Raw genomic sequence first — 14,118 nt, 5'->3', positions numbered from 1 at the left:
ATTCTAGTAGCCCGTAACTCAGTCACCTCCTCTACAATATTCTCCTGTTTCTCAGTGAAAACAGATGAGAAATAATCATTTAGCACCTCTCCAATCTCCACAGGGTCCACACACAACTTCCCACTTCTGTCTTTGACTGGCCCTATTCCTCCCCGAGACATCGTCTTATTCCTCACATACCTATAGAACGCTTTAGGGTTCTCCTTTATTCTACCTGCCAATGTCTGCTCATGTCCCTTCCTTGCTCTTCTTAACTCTCTCTTTAAATCCTTACTAGCTAATCTGTAACTCTCCATCGCCTCATCTGAACCATCTTGTCTCATCGTCACATATGCCTCCCTCTTCTGCTTAACAAGAGATACAATTTCTTTCGTAAACCACAGTTCCCTTACCTTATCGCTTCCTCCCTGCCTGACAGGGACATACTTATTAAGGACAGCAATATCTGTTCCATCAACCAGCTCCACATTTCGATTGTCCCCATCCCTTGCATTTTGCTAACCCATTCTATGCCTCCTAAGTCTTGCCTAATCGCATTATAATTGCCCTTCCCCAATCTATAACTCTTGCCCTGTGGCATACTCCTAAACCTTTCCATTGCTACAGTAAACATAACCAAATTATGGTCACTCTGTCCAAAGTGCTCACCTACCACTAAATCAAACACCTGGCCTGGTTCATTACCAAGTACCAGATCCAGTGTGGCCTCCCCTCTTGTCGGCCCTTCGACATACCGAGTCAGGAAACCCTCCTGCACACATTTGACAAAAACTGATGCATTCAACATTCTAGAGTTATAGCATTTCCATTCAATGTCAGGGAAGTTAATATCTGCCATAATGACCACCCTGTTCTTTTCACTCCTGCCCAGAATCATTTTGCCAATCCACTCCTCCACATCCCTGGAACTTTGCGGGGGCCTATAAAAAACTCCCAGCAGTGTGACCTCTCCTCTCCTGTTTCTGATCTCAGCCCATACCACCTCATCAAAAGTTCTTTCAGCCACCGTTGTTCTGTCCTTGGCTAACAAAGCCACACCTCCCCCTCTTTTACCATCTTCCCTGACCTCAATGAAAGATCTAAACCCTGGAACTTGCAACATCCATTCCTGACCCTGCTCTATCCAAGTCTCTGAAACAGCCAAAACATCGAGGAAAATGACAGAGTAAAAGTTTTCATAAAATACAAGCTGTTTTGCCGTACATTAGGAGAATCAGGAATGGCCCTTTTTTTACCCATCTCGGGATGAACCCTCACCATCACTCACAGAGCTAATGAACAGCAGGAAAAATCTTCACCACTGACTACCTGCACTCACCTATCACCTTCCCACCTACCTTCCCCAGCCCCCACTCTGTTTATGTTTCAGTTCCCGTACCCTCCCCCATTTCTGAAGAAGGGTCCTGAACCATCAACTTTCCTGCTCCTCTGATGGTGCCTGGCTCGCTGTGTCCCTCCAGCTTCACACTGTGTCATCCTTGACTCCAGCACCTGCAGCTATTGCTGTCTCCCTGTGAGCGATGTCAGCTTTGGTTCAATCGGAGCACGGGGCGGGGCTTGGAGGACCCAATGGAAGCGGCCTATCCTCCAACCAATCAGAGCGAGTGAGATGTTTGTCTGTTTGAAAATCACGTGATCGTCTTTGTCCGGAGACGCAATATCCCTGCGACTGAAGGTTAGCTGCTTGCCGAAAGTACAGTACACGGGACAAAAAGGAAAGCTGCAAAAAAACGGGAGGGAAATACTTTCGGTATTGACTGAGAGGCTTTAATAGCCGTTGATGCATGTCAGAAAACAAATTTTAACATGCCGGCCCCGTGTTTTGCAGCAAACGAAAAAACTGCTGCGGACCTGAGGCTGCGATAGGCAGAGGTAATTGCCACCATCTTTATTAGGGGCAATGATCTTCGGGACTCATGCGGGATCGCCATATTTATAGGTGGCAATCTGCAGTGGAACGCAAGCGCAGCCTTTCTTGTTTGGGAGAGGAGATTAAGACAAGAGAAATGTTTGTTTTTGTTTTTCTGGACTTCTTTCCCAGACTGTGAGACATGGCGTGTATTTCCTGGGAAGGACTTTTGACACTGGCGGAGTACTGGCTTCAGGCAGTATAAATTGCTGCAAGTTATACGTTAGATATTTGATGGAGGAGAAATGCCGAAAACGCGTTCAGAACTGCATGTTCAAAAACAAAGTTGCTGGAAAAGCTCAGTAGGTTTGGTAGCATCTGTGAAAGAAAAAAAAATAACGTTTCGGATCCGCTAACCCTTGCTTAGAACTTCATGTTACCTGTTGCACTCTCACTGTAGGAAGTCCTGCTTTAAATATTATGATCTATTAAAGCATATCCGTTTGCCCAGTATTCATATGATTGGGATCAAATCACTGAAAGTGCTCTGAGTCCCCTTGTGCTCCCTGGTCAAATTTATTAATGTCTGACTTCCTCAGTCTCTAATAATGGGTGTATTTTACCTCTGCATTTTTCTGTGTGGGGGAGCAGGGTGCTTTGAAGAGGAGGATTTATACATAACTAACAGAAACCAAGAGAAATGTTTGCCTTTTCCAGACAATCTTGTTGTGTTTTCTGGATTTCTGTCCAGGGCTGACCGTTATTTGTCTCTTGTGGATTTGCTTTACAGGATATTTATTGAGAATAATTTGCAGACCAGGATCACAAAGCATGTTCTCCATTAAGCGGAGTGATCAGGATCTGAGTATCATTGACACTTAACTGGGAAAGGGAAGAGGTTTAACCATTCTATGCGTGGGAGAATATTCCTGGTAAGTTTGTAACTTGAAAGCAGGATATTCAAATTTTTGGTTTGATCACCCCTGGGATAAGTGTTCAGTTCTATATCCTGCAGCTGAGAAAGGAGATATTGGCCTGAGAGGGGTAGATTTGTCCAAACAACACCTCGTCTCTTTTAAAGAACTGCCATATTTAGTCCCAATCGCCTACTTCATGATTTTAATCCATACATTTTTCATTCTTGAATACCTGCAAACTTCCTTTTAAAATTCCTTATGGGCACAAATTCCAGCACCCCTCCAGGTGGAATCTTCCATTTCCTGACAACTCCATTGATCCTGAAACTGAAGTCTGTGTTGATTCCTGAGGGTTATAAATTACTGCATTTAATGTGAAGATGCTGTTCCCTGAGCTTCCATTGAGCTGCGTTGAAACAGTATGGGAGGCTGAGATCAGAGTGGGTGTGAGCAGACAATGAAAATGAAAAGGCTGCACTGTGAGTACTGCTTGGCTAAGTGAGAGTGCTTTGGAGTTGGGTGAAACAGAAAGTGAAACTGAAAGATTGAGTGTGATGCTCAGTCTCAGTTTGGGCAGTTCAGAAAGTCTCTCAAATTGATATTTGATACCGTAAAGAACTTTCTTACAGTTTTTAAAGTATGTATTAGCTTAAATAAAGTTAGGGGCTTTAGGTTTATAATAGTAATGTTTGAAATGAAGGGGGAGGACCTAGCTTAATTAAATTCTTTTTAAGGCAGAAACTGGTTTAATCTGGAGAGAAGTCATAACAGAAGACATCACATCTGTGGTGTGCTCCTCTTGCACAATAGAACATAGGCTCTTGATGTTGTGTCGACCTGTGAAACCACACTGAAGCCCATTTAACCTACACTATTCCATTATCATCCATATGTTTATCCAATGACCACTTAAATGCCCTTAAACTTGGCGAGTCTACTACTGTTGCAGGCAGGGCATTGCACGCCCTTATTACTCTGAGTAAAGAACCTATGTCTGACATCTGTACGATATCTATGACCCGTCAATCTAATGCTATATCCCCTCGTGCTAGCCAGCTCCATCTGAGGAAAAAGGATCTCAGTGTCCACCCTATCTAATCCTCATATCATCTTGTATGTCTCTATTAGGTCACCTCTGAACCTTCTCTTTAACGAAAACAGCCTAAAGTCCCTCAACCTTTCCTCATAAGACCTTCCCTCGATACCAGGCAACATTCTGGTAAATCTCCTGTGCACCCTTTCCAATGCTTGCACATCCTTCCTGCGATGCGGTGACCAGAACTCCAAGTGCGGCCGCACCAGAGTTTCGTACGGCTGCAATATGACCTCATGGTTCTGAAACTCAATCCCTCGATCAGTAAAAACGAACACATTGTACACCTTCTTAACAACCCTATCAACTTGTGGAAACTTTCAGGGATCTATGTACATGGACACCGAGATCTCTTTGCTCATCCACACTACCAAGAATCTTACCATTAGCCCAGTACTCTGTATTCCTGTTACTCCTTCCAACGTGAATCACCTCACGGTTTTCCGCATTAAACTCCGGGACATTACCAGTGTCCCTATTGGCTATTTGTGCAGGAAGTGTGTCCATCTGCAGCTACTAGTTAACTGCTTTTCAGAGCTTGAGCTGTGGGTGCAGTCAGTATGGAGCATCCATGGTAACTGAGAAGGTTGTGGTCGCATTCTCAACAGATTGGTCACGCAGCAGGTGAAGATTACACAGACAGCAAGGGAATGGGTGACCATCAGACACGTAAAAGGCTCAGAAAGGAAGTGCTAGAGTCATCCCCCTCAAATAGATATACTGTTTTGGGTACTGTTCGGGGGAGGTGGAGGATGTTGGGGTGGCCACTCGGGAAGCAGCATCAGTCGGGTTCATGGCACTCGGAGTGACTCCGCTGCATAGAAGGGGAGGGAAACGATAAATATGACTGTAGAGACAGGGGATTCAATAGAGAGAGACATGAATCCAGGATGGTATGTTGCCTCCCTGGTGCCAGGATTAGCGATGACATGGAGCAGCTTCAGGACATTCTGGAGTGGGAGGGTGAACATCCGATTGTACCAGTGACATAGGAAAACCAAGGGAGGAGGACCTGAAAGCTGAAGATAGGAAGTTAAGAGATACACTAAAATACGAGATCTCAAATGTAGCATTGTCAAGCTTACACCCAGTGCCACATTGTTGTCGGGAGAAGTTTGTGTTGTGTTCAGTTGTACAAGTGACCTTTATTCAGAGCTCTGTTACCGCATGTGTGGGAGAGGTCAGAGTCCACTCCAAACCTGGCTTTCACATGAGGCCTAATTCCCCTCTTAAATACAGCTCAGATTGGAAGAGTGGACAGTGACACTCAAACTTTCCCTGGCTGATTGTGATATTTTTATTCCATTCGCTAGGTGTTATTTACATGCAATATTGTTGTCATTGTTAGCCACACACCCCAAATCAATATACCCAATCCAGTAAGCAAACCATTTTCCTAGGATGGTGACGGCGAGTACGAGGGGGCATAGCTTTAAATTGAGGGGTGAAAGATATAGGACAGATGCCAGAGGTAGTTTCTTTACTCAGAGAGTAGTAAGGGAATGGAACGCTTTGCCTGCAACGGTAGTAGATTCGCCAACTTTAGGTACATTTAGGGTGTCATTGGATAAGCATATGGACGTACATGGAATAGTGTCGGTTAGACGGGCTTGAGATCGGTATGACAGGTCGGCACAACATCAAGGGCCGAAGGGCCTGTACTGTGCTGTAATGTTCTATGTCCGATGTTCAAACAATCGTGGACAACACTATGTTCAGTCCTAAACCCTTCTATAATCTCCTGAGGTTAGCTCGAAAACTACTTCGTCTGTCTTTGGGACCTTACAATGCTTTTGACAGTTATATTCCTCCTCAGACATTTGCCAGCTGCACCACATTTTTTTGCCAAAAACCAAAATGGTATCTTATCACTAAGAACTTTTCCAAATTCTCTCCTAACTGTAGTGTGGATTGTTAGGAATTGTGATTAAGTCTTTTAAACTCAACTCTGATATAAAGTGACTACAATTTTGTAATACAGTTGACAAATTGTGGAAAAATCCCTCTCTTACTTCAGCTTAAAAGATCAAACAGTGTTTCTGACTTGCTGCTGCAGTTTACAATCCCAACGATTTGCATTCTGTAAATGATTTTTAAACTGAAGTTTCATTTTCTACTCTAAGCGCTTTCCATTATTACTTTCTTGTTTTAATAAAAAGCATCTATTCCAGTTCCACTGAGTGTGAAATTCAGTCACTTTAGAGCTTTACCAAGCCATGAAACAAAATTTGTTCAGATTTCACAAATAACTAAGGCACTAACCATATCTTCATTTCGGATTTTGTAATCTATCTTTGTCACTCTTCCCTTGATCTTTGGATGTAAGAATTTATTCAAATTATCCGTATCTACATTTCAATTGTTTTATCTCTCTGCAGCCCTGACTTCTCTCTTTATAATCTTCCTTTGCCCCTTCCTATGTTGTTGGTCTTTTCGAGGTTGTGTTTACGCCATTTATTGCTTTTCCTTCCATAATGATACAGTGAGCTGCTTTTATTGCTGACAAACATTTGCTCAAGGAATTCAGCTAACCATTTCATGTTAATTGGTTGTTTGCATTTCTGGTTACAATTACCTAAACAGTTCAGAATGCTGTAGGATCAGACTTTTGCTTCTACTTTTTATTAAGTAACAAACTTGTGATTGTGGCTGAACCAGGCCTTTAAAAACTGCCTCTTGTTAAAATGCTTATGTGTTTTGAACTGTCTGTTTACAGAAACCCAAGTAAATTCCCTAATGTTCCTTCTCAACAGGACTCTTTTATACCCCCCACAGGACCTTTCGTGATCTAATCCCGAAACAGTGTGAGCTGCTACAATGCATGTGCTAGTAAAAGCATAAGAGGACAGATGAGATGAGTGCATGGCTGGAGCTATAACTTAAAAGGTTTGGATTCCTGAGGCATTGAGACTGTTTGTTTGTTTCTGGGGAAGGTGGGACATGCACAAGCTTGAACAATTGTCCTGGGCAGAGCTGGGACAGATATTCTTGTTGATGCTTTTGCTAGTTCCACTGGTGAGGATTTAAACTCGTATGACAGGGGAATGGGAACCAAAGTATAGCTTTAGCAGTAAAAGACTCAAATCAGCAAATGGGATTTGAAATTAGTTCATGATGTTGTCGGTGGCTGAAAGATTAAAAGAAAGAAGGATTAATCAAGATCAAATCTCTTTTCATACATCAGTCCTGTGATCCCAGGAATTGGTCTGGTGAACCTTCTTTACGATCATTCAGTAGCCAGGCCATCCTTCCTCTGGAAAGGAGAACAAAGGTGCACACGACTCCAGGTGTGGTCTCACCAAGGCCCTTATAGAAAGATATCCCTCTTCCTGTACTCGAATCCTCTCACAATGAAGGCCGAAATATCATTTGCATTCTTCACTACTTGCTGCTGCCTGTTTCCTAAAAGAGAATAGGAGAGAAACACGGAACTAAATGGGGTCAGACACTCGGGTAACATTGTGTTCAACAATGTCCCCATTGTATCGGTGCTGGCCATCAAGCACCTATTGAAGCTAGGCCCGTTTTCTGGCACTCGGTGTGTAACCTGTATTTTGGTGCAGTGGATGATCATCTCAACACTTCTTCAAGATTGCAATGGTTCCTGCATCTATCACCATTTCAGATGCTGCCAGATCTGCTGAGTATCTCTATCATTTTCTGTTTTTATTTCAGATTTCAGGTATTTTTCTGCATCTTAGTCCTTCAGAAGGATCAGAGGGTATGGAGAGAAAACAGGAATTGGATTCATTTTCAGATGAATAAAATGCCTGCCCTTCATGTCTGTCCAAACTCTATCTCTTTTTGTAGTTTTGGACAAACGCTGACTGTTTCCCTTCCCTGAAGGACATTTAATGAACCAGTTCAGTTTTACTGATAATCCAGCAGTGCCCCTCAGTGTTGCATCCACAATTGATCAGATTAATTTCTGAGTTTGACAATCTTTGTGTGTGTTCTTCTGGTTTCTCTCTCTCTCTCTACTTTTTTTTTCTTCAGTTTGAAATTGTGATTGCATTCAGAGAAATCAAACAAAACCACATCCAGATCTGACACTCAATCTGTTTGTCGTAACCTAATTATCTCAGGATTTTGAACATTAAAGGAAGAAGCACTGTTCACACCAGGGAGAAATGCGTATTGTCTGTGTGTCGAAGATTCTGTGAAGATTCATCTGAAATGCCCAAACACCAGCACGGTCACACTGGGGAGAGACTGTGGTAATGTGGGGATTGTGGGAAGGGATTTATTTACCCATCCCAGCTGGAAATGCACCAACGCAGTCACACTGGGGAGAAACTGTTCATTTGCTCTGATTGTGGGCTGGGATTCACTCAGTCAAGCAACCTGCTGAAACACCAACGAGTTCACAGTGGGGACAGACTGTTCACATGTTCCGAGTATGGGAAGGGATTTGCTCACTCAACCAACCTGCTGAGACACCAGCGAGTTCACTCTGGGGACAGACCATTCACTTGTTCTATGTGTGGAAAGGGATTCACTCAATCATCCCAACTGTTAACACACCAGCAAGTTCACCACAACCACATTTGAAGGATTTTGCCCTTAAATCAAGGAATGAACTTTGATCTTTGGGCTGTTTGTACTGGTGTCATTAGTCCCTGCTCAAAACTTGATCTTCTCTTGGGAAATAAGGTAGGGCAGGTGACTGAGGGGTCAGCAGGGGGGACAATATTTTGGGGCCTATGATTATATCTCTATTAGTTTTAAAATAATTATGGAAAAGGATAGACTTTGGTCGAAGAGTCAAAGTTTTAAATGAGGCCAATTTTGACACTACTATGCTTCTTAAAAGCACAGTAAGACCGCCTATGTGTGGGAATGCACGAGATGGGTGAGATACAAAAAAGTATTTTACATCAGTATTTACTGTGATAAAGGATACAAAAGCTAAAGAACTTAGAGAAATGAATGTGTATCTTGAAAAGTTCCATGTTGTAGAGGAGGTGGTGCTGGATGCCATACAGAGCATAAAGGTGGATAAATCCCCAGGACCTCTTCAGGTGTATTCTCGAACTTTGCGGGAAGCTAGGCTTGCGATTGGGCCCCTTGCTCAGATATTTGCACCATTGACAGTCATAGGTGAGCTGTTACACTGGAGGTTGGCTAATCTGGTGCCATTGTTTAAGAAAGGTGGTAACATAAAACCAGGGAACAATAAACTTTTAGTGAGCCTGATGTCAGTTGTGGGTAAGTTGTTGGAGGGAATTCTGAGGGATAGGATTTACATATATTTGGAAAGCGTGGACTGAATGGGGAATAGTTGACATGGCTTTGTCCATAGGAAATTATGCCTTACTAACTTGATTGAGTTTTTTTGAAGAAGTTAGAAACAAGATTGATGGCAGAGCGGTGGATGTTTTCGATATTCCTCATGGTCGACTGATTAACAAGGTTAGATCACATGGAATCCAGGGAGAGCTGGCCATTTGGAAAGGCCTTTGACCTGCAGTATGCTGCAAGGATTGGTACTTAGTAACTATAACTCCTACATTCACATCCAAATCATCTTTATAAATGACACACCACTGGTCACAGGCCTCCAGTCGACAAAGCAACCCTCCACCAGCACTCCGTCTTCTACCTTCAAGCCAGATCTGTTTCCAAATGACTGGTTCTCTCTGTATTCCATCTGATCTGACCTTGCTAATCAGTCTACTATGAGGAACCTTGTCAAACGCCTTAGTGACATCCATATAGAACACATCCACCTCTTTGCGCTACTCAATCCTCTTTGTTCCTCCATCAAAAAAAATCAAGTTAGTGAGACATGATTTCCCACACACACAGCCATGTTGATTATCCCTAATCAGTCCTTCCCTTTCCAAATATTTCAAGTACTATCCCTCAGGATTCCTAGAACGACTTTCCCACCACTAATATCAGGCTCACTGGCCTATAGTTCCCTGGCTTTTCCTTACCACCTTTCTTAAATAGTGGCACCACATTAGCCAACTTCTGGTCCCTCAAATGTGACTATCGATGATACAAATATCTCAGCAAGGGGCCCAGCAATCACTTGCCTAGCTTCCCTCCGAGTTCTCGGATACACCTGATCAGGTCCCAGGAATTTATCCACTTTTATACGTTTTAAGCATCACTACCTCTGTAATATGGATAATTTTCAAGATGTTGCTATTTATTTCCCCACAGTCCATATCTTCCATATCCTTTTCTGTAGTAAATACTGATGCATAATACTTGTTTTATTATATTCCCCATTTCTTGCAATTCCACACATAGGAGGCATTGCTGCTTTTTAAGGGGCCCTATCTCTCCATCGTTATCCTTTTTGTTCTTAATCTATTTGTAGAATCCCACTGGATTTTCCTTAATACTATTTGCCTAAGTTACCTCATGTTCCCTTTTTGCCCTACTAATTTCCCTCTTAAGTATACTATTGTCATTATACTCTTGTAAGCATTCACTCGATCTCTGCTGTCTATACCTGACATGTCCTTCCTCGTTTTTCTTGACCAAAACCTTGATTTCTCTAGTCATCCAGAATTCCCTATACCTACCAGCATTGTCCTTCACCCGAACAGGAGTATACTGTCCCTGAACTCTCGTTATCTCTTTTTTTTTTGAAGGCTTCCCACTTTCTAACTTTCTGTTTTACCTGCGAACATCTGCCCCAATCAACTTTTGAAAGCTCTTGTGTAATACCATTAAAATTGGCCTTCCTCCAATATAGAGCTTTAACTTTCAGATCCGGTCTACTCTTTTCCATCACTATTTTAAAACTAATAGAATTATGGTCACTGGCCCCAAAGTCCTCCCCTGCTGATACCCTAGTCACCTGTCCTGCTTTATTTGCCAACAGCAGGTCAAGTTTTGCACCTTCTGTAGTCGGTACATCACATACTGAATCAAAACATTTTCCTCTACACTCTCAGCAAACTCCGCTCCATCCAAGCCTTTTAGACCATGGAATTCCCAGTCTGTTTGGAAAGTTAAAATCCCTTCCATCACCACCCTGTTATTCTTCCAGATAACTTCTTTCAAAATTATTTGTCAGATTCCTGCTGACTAATGGGGGTGGCTATAGTATAATCCCAATAAGGTGATCATCCCTTTCTTATTTCTCAGTTCCACCCAAATAACTTCCCTGGATGTATTCTCAGATATATCCTGCCTAAGTAACGCCGTAATGTTATCCTTGCTCAAAAATGCCACTTTTCCCTCCTCTCTTGCTTTGCTTCCCCCTCCCCCTTCGACTTTCTATCCTTTCTATAGGAACTATATCTTAGAACATTAAGCTGGCAGCCCTGTCCACCTCTGAGCCTTGCCTCTGTAATTGCAATGATAACCCAGTTTCATGTTTCCAATCTTGCCCTGAGTTCCTCTGCCTTAGCTGTTAGGCCTCTGGCATTGAAATAAATGGCGTTTAATTTATTAGTCCTTTCGCATTAATCTCAATAACAAATACGTAACTGTAGAGTAGGTTTTGAAAATGATAACGTTTTATTGCTGTAGATCAACACATTCACACTGGGTAAAGACAATCCACCCGCAGTGTGTGAAAAGGGATTCCCTAGTTCATTAGGACGGGTTTTCATAGAATTCGGAGTATTCCTACAGTATGGAAACAGGCCCTTCGGCCCAAGAATTCCACACAAAACCTCAGAGCATCCCACCCAGACACATCTCCCCGTAGCCCACCTAATGTACGCATCACTGAACACTCTGGGCAATTTAGCTTGGCGAATCCACTAACCAGCACGTGGGAGGAAACCAGAGCACCTAGAGGAAACCCACGCAGCCACAGGGAGAATATGCCAACAACCACACACTCGGTTGCCCAAGGGTGGAATCAAATCCAGGTCCCTGGCACTGTGAGGCAGCAGTGCTAACCGCTGAGCCACTGTGGTTGAACACCAATGAGTTCCCAAGAATCTGTAGGAATTTTTGTTGCTCGTATTATCTGTATTCAAGTCATGTTATCTGGGCTTGTTTCTCATGATGTTTGAAAACACCACATGTCTGGTTACCTTGTTGGGAGAAAAAATGATATAAATTTTATTAAAACTACTGTGCATTGGATCTTTATCTCAAAAGCAGACTAATTTATTTTGAAAGGGGAGATGGAGAGCCTATCTCCTCTATCCTCACCTCCAACAAGTGCGAGGAACCTGTGGTTTTTATTTTTCACTCAATGACAGTCAGTACATTTCATATGAGCAACTGGGAACCGAGTCATCCCAAAATGCTTGAAACTTAGTGTACTAATGGTACACTATTACAATAATAACCATTACAATTCTTTTCTGAACCTTTTGAAGTTTTACAACATCCGTCCTTCAGCAGGAAGAGTAGAATTACACACAGCGGTTACACCTAAACTGGAATGGGAACTGCATCCTTGTGGGAGCTGGGGATGGGTTTCCAGTACTGTTGGGGGTCATGTAAAAAGTTTAGCAGTGGGCTGAAATCCAGAGAATGTTCAAAAATAATAATGGCCAAAAAGAGAAGAAACAAGAGAGTCTGGAAGGCATTGTCATTGGGCAATTAAGATATAAGCGAGTTTGCCACGGGTGAATGGTATTTAATGCTTGGAGTCAGATGAATAAGGCAGATGATTTGAGGATACAAATTAGTGGGGTCAGAAAGCCATTGCTGTCACTTGGACATGGTTAGCAGCTCAGTATTCCAGGATACAGGGCCTTCATGCAAGGCAGTGGAGGTGTTAAAGGAGGAGGAAATATTGTTATTTTGCTTCGGGAATCTATATAGCAATAAGGACAGGTGACATTTTTGAAAACCCCTTTAAATAAATAAGGAGACAGATTTTGAGAAAGTGTAGAAGTAGCAGGATTATGGTAGCAGAGACTTTCAACTTCCTCAACATTAATGGAGTCGTCATAATGTGAAGGATTTATCAGAATTTTTAAAATACATCCAGGAGAGCATTTTTTCAGCCACTAAGTAGAAGTCCCAACAAGGAAGGGGAAGGTCCTGGACTTGACTTTAGGTTACAAAGTTGAGCAAGTGGTTGAAGTTTCAGTGGGATAGCATTTTGCAGGTAGTTATTATAACTATTCGATTCAGGATTTGTATGGAAAAGGACAAGGATGGGTCTAAAGTCCTAAACTGATGCTGAAGTTATGAAGAAAGTAAATGGAATTTTGGCCTTAACTGCGAGGTGTTGGTGTTTTGAGGATCGGGACATCTTGTAACAACTGTATTGGATGTTGGTGAAGCCATATTGGTTTAGCTACTCGTATTTAAGAAAGGATATGCTGGCGTTGAATGCGGTGCAAAAGAGATTCGCTAAGCTGATTCATGGGATGTAAGGGTCATCAAGAATAGCTGGAGGAAGGGAATTTGCAAAGGGAAAATACTAAATAAACAGGTGGTGCCCAGTGTTGGGCTCATACTCACAACTCTGCACTTAAACAGCGTATGTTCCAACAACTGAGTTAACTTGGCCTTCCACAGTCAATGTTGAAATCCTGCTTTATAAGGTGACAAATGGGTTTTTCACTGACGCCGCTGCAGTCCAAGGAAGTAAAAGGTAACTGCTTTAGAAAATCCCAAGGTTCCAATGTATTCTTCTCATTCACATTGCAATCCATTTTCAGTACTTGCTCCAGGATTTAACATTCAAAATTAATTTCGTGATGTTGTTGCCCTCATCTTTAAGTGCCCTGTATAACTCCAGTCACTCGGTCGAATGGTGAAAAAGTCTGTTTCAATAAACCAATTTTTTTCAGCTACAGTCTAAGAAATGTTCCTTTATTTGCTGAATCTCACACAACATTTTCTTTCTTCTGTGTGTCAACAACTTTTGCCAATTCTCATGTTACGGACTACATTTTCAGAATCTTTTTAACCAGAGGTTTCTGGTGCAGTTGTAAGACTTCATATTAAATGGTACAAAAAACCAAACGGGCTTAAAAGATGAGAAAGGAAATACATTTTTGTATTTTTGCGTGAAGACGGTTCAGTTACTGTGTGCTTGTTTCATATAAAATGGATGATTGAAGTGTTCACAGTGCACTATTTAAATAGCAGATACCAAGACCTTGTGAGCAAGCATTTAAGACATTTGACACATTGAGGGAATTAATTTAGAAACCCAAAATGTCCAGAAAATGTGCTGGATAAATTCAGCAGGTCTGTTATTTTCGCTCTTTTCGATTCAGGATGGGTATGGAAAAGGACAGAAATGGGTCTAAAGTCCTCTGCGGGTGCTGCAAATGATTAAGAGAGAAGATCGAATTTTAGCTTTAATTGCTACA

General features: G+C 42.2%; 1 long non-coding RNA gene across 3 annotated transcripts; it reads left to right on the top strand.

Annotated features, from left to right (window-relative positions):
* Positions 1 to 1,643: 1,643 nt before the first annotated feature.
* Positions 1,644 to 13,591, top strand: LOC132208731 (uncharacterized). Of its 3 annotated transcripts, none has more exons than XR_009444860.1 (4): positions 1,644 to 1,872; positions 2,640 to 2,781; positions 6,635 to 6,745; positions 7,945 to 13,591. It is a non-coding gene; the product is annotated as an uncharacterized LOC132208731 (long non-coding RNA). The 3 variants fall into 3 exon arrangements; XR_009444859.1 differs by having other exon boundaries at positions 1,644 to 2,211; XR_009444861.1 differs by having other exon boundaries at positions 1,644 to 2,211; positions 6,613 to 6,745.
* Positions 13,592 to 14,118: the final 527 nt, after the last annotated feature.

This window comes from Stegostoma tigrinum, unplaced genomic scaffold (genome assembly GCF_030684315.1).
Source record: "Stegostoma tigrinum isolate sSteTig4 unplaced genomic scaffold, sSteTig4.hap1 scaffold_53, whole genome shotgun sequence".
NCBI classification, from domain to species: domain Eukaryota; kingdom Metazoa; phylum Chordata; class Chondrichthyes; order Orectolobiformes; family Stegostomatidae; genus Stegostoma; species Stegostoma tigrinum.
This window is presented reverse-complemented; position numbering and strand designations above follow the sequence as displayed.